This window comes from Zeugodacus cucurbitae, unplaced genomic scaffold (genome assembly GCF_028554725.1).
Source record: "Zeugodacus cucurbitae isolate PBARC_wt_2022May unplaced genomic scaffold, idZeuCucr1.2 ctg00000026.1, whole genome shotgun sequence".
NCBI classification, from domain to species: Eukaryota; Metazoa; Arthropoda; class Insecta; order Diptera; family Tephritidae; genus Zeugodacus; species Zeugodacus cucurbitae.
The window spans coordinates 150,001-152,500 of NW_026530837.1; the positions used below are offsets into that span (position 1 = coordinate 150,001).

General features: G+C 31.4%; 2 non-coding genes across 2 annotated transcripts in view; both read left to right on the forward strand.

Moving 5' to 3' along the window:
* Positions 1-267: 267 nt before the first annotated feature.
* LOC128923720 (5.8S ribosomal RNA) lies at positions 268-446 on the forward strand. Its single transcript, XR_008472451.1, has one exon. It is a non-coding gene; the product is annotated as a 5.8S ribosomal RNA (ribosomal RNA).
* Positions 447-899: 453 nt separating this feature from the next.
* The window catches only part of LOC128923704 (large subunit ribosomal RNA), a 3,984-nt gene continuing 2,383 nt past the window's right edge, over positions 900-2,500 (forward strand). Inside the window, exon 1 of the ribosomal RNA XR_008472442.1 lies at positions 900-2,500. This exon is cut by the window's right edge and continues 2,383 nt beyond it. This is a non-coding gene — a ribosomal RNA (large subunit ribosomal RNA).

Consider the following 2,500-nt stretch of genomic DNA (forward strand, 5'->3'; position numbering starts at 1 on the left):
ATAAAAATAATATAAATGATAAGTTAATTTGTTCTCATTAACGTGTAATTCCTTAAAAATATATAGAAATTAAATAAAATGTAATAAAAAAGGAATTACTGTTTTTGTTGGACTAAGACATGCGCAACTTGTAAATGTTTGGGTTGAAAATTACAATTTATTGAAAGATGTTTTAAAATAATTTATATATTATATACGAAAACGAAATGTTATTCTTTCAATAAATTAAAAACTCTTGACGTTAAATTAAAATAAACAAAAAATTATCACTCTAAGCGGTGGATCACTCGGCTCATGGGTCGATGAAGAACGCAGCTAACTGTGCGTCATCGTGTGAACTGCAGGACACATGAACATCGACATTTTGAACGCATATTGCAGTCCATGCTGTTATGTACTTTAATTAATTTTAAAGTGCTGCTTGGACTACATATGGTTGAGGGTTGTAAGACTATGCTAAATTAGTTGCTTATTCTTTTAGTCAATTAAAAGAATTTAAGCACATGGTATATTACTGGATTGTATTTTTCAATCCATAATATTAATAGCATAAAAAGAAATATAGAAAATATATTCTTGAACACCTCATATTTGAACGAAATTTTATAATAAATAAGAATCTTAGTATTCCCAAAAACAATAAAATTTCAATATTATTATTTCAAATAATATATACATTTAGAGGAACGTCTAGCATAAAATATTATTTTATTCTAGGATTGCCTTAAATGTAAAAAACCAAGAAAATAATATTGTTGTTATAATGAAGTAAGTAGTACGGGATGAAAAGATTGAATATTTATTATTAAGAAAATTATATTGGTGTTAAGAAATAATTATGTATGTTTCTTTAAAATAGCAAAAAGCTAAAATATAAAATAAATATAAATATTTTTATACAACCTCAACTCATATGGGACTACCCCCTGAATTTAAGCATATTAATGAGGGGAGGAAAAGAAACTAACAAGGATTTTCTTAGTAGCGGCGAGCGAAAAGAAAATAGTTCAGCACTAAGTCACTTTGTCTATATGGCAAATGTGAGATGCAGTGTATGGAATATCTTAATATCTAGTATGAGAAATTAACGATTTAAGTCCTTCTTAAATGAGGCCATTTACCCATAGAGGGTGCCAGGCCCGTATAACGTTAATGATTACTAGAAAGATATTTCCAAAGAGTCGTGTTGCTTGATAGTGCAGCACTAAGTGGGTGGTAAACTCCATCTAAAACTAAATATAACCATGAGACCGATAGTAAACAAGTACCGTGAGGGAAAGTTGAAAAGAACTCTGAATAGAGAGTTAAATAGTACGTGAAACTGCTTAGAGGTTAAGCCCGATGAACCTGAATATCCATTATGAAAAATTCATCATTATAACTGTGATATTTATAATATTATAGTAATAGTGTGCATTTTTTTCATATAAGGACATTGTAATCTATTAACATAATAAAATATTTATCAAAAGATCATTGGTGTTAAGTTTATTCAAATTAATTTGCTTTTAGCTTATTAACATAGAATAAATACTGATGATTTGATAAAGTGTTGATAGATTTTACATATATAATGCTTAAATTCTTTTGAATTTTACAATAATATTATTATCATTGATTTTAATATTAATTGTATGCATTTATATGATTAACAATGCGAAAGATTCAGGATACCTTCGGGACCCGTCTTGAAACACGGACCAAGGAGTCTAACATATGTGCAAGTCATTGGGTTATATTAAACCTAATGGCGAAATTAACTTAACTTTTATATAATGGGATTAATTTTTAGTGAAATATTTTACTATTAATTCAATCCCGGGGCGTTCCATATAGTTATGTATAATGATAATTTATTATTATTTATACCTCTAACTGGAGCGTACCTTGAGCATATATGCTGTGACCCGAAAGATGGTGAACTATACTTGATCAGGTTGAAGTCAGGGGAAACCCTGATGGAAGACCGAAACAGTTCTGACGTGCAAATCGATTGTCAGAATTGAGTATAGGGGCGAAAGACCAATCGAACCATCTAGTAGCTGGTTCCCTCCGAAGTTTCCCTCAGGATAGCTGGTGCATTTAAATATTATGTAAAATAATCTTATCTGGTAAAGCGAATGATTAGAGGCCTTAGGGTCGAAACGACCTTAACCTATTCTCAAACTTTAAATGGGTAAGAACCTCACCTTTCTTGATATGAAGGTTGAGGTTATGATATAATGTGCCCAGTGGGCCACTTTTGGTAAGCAGAACTGGCGCTGTGGGATGAACCAAACGTAATGTTACGGTGCCCAAATTAACAACTCATGCAGATACCATGAAAGGCGTTGGTTGCTTAAAACAGCAGGACGGTGGACATGGAAGTCGTAATCCGCTAAGGAGTGTGTAACAACTCACCTGCCGAAGCAACTAGCCCTTAAAATGGATGGCGCTTAAGTTGTATACCTATACATTACCGCTAAAGTACATGATTTATAATACAATTTCGGTTGGATTA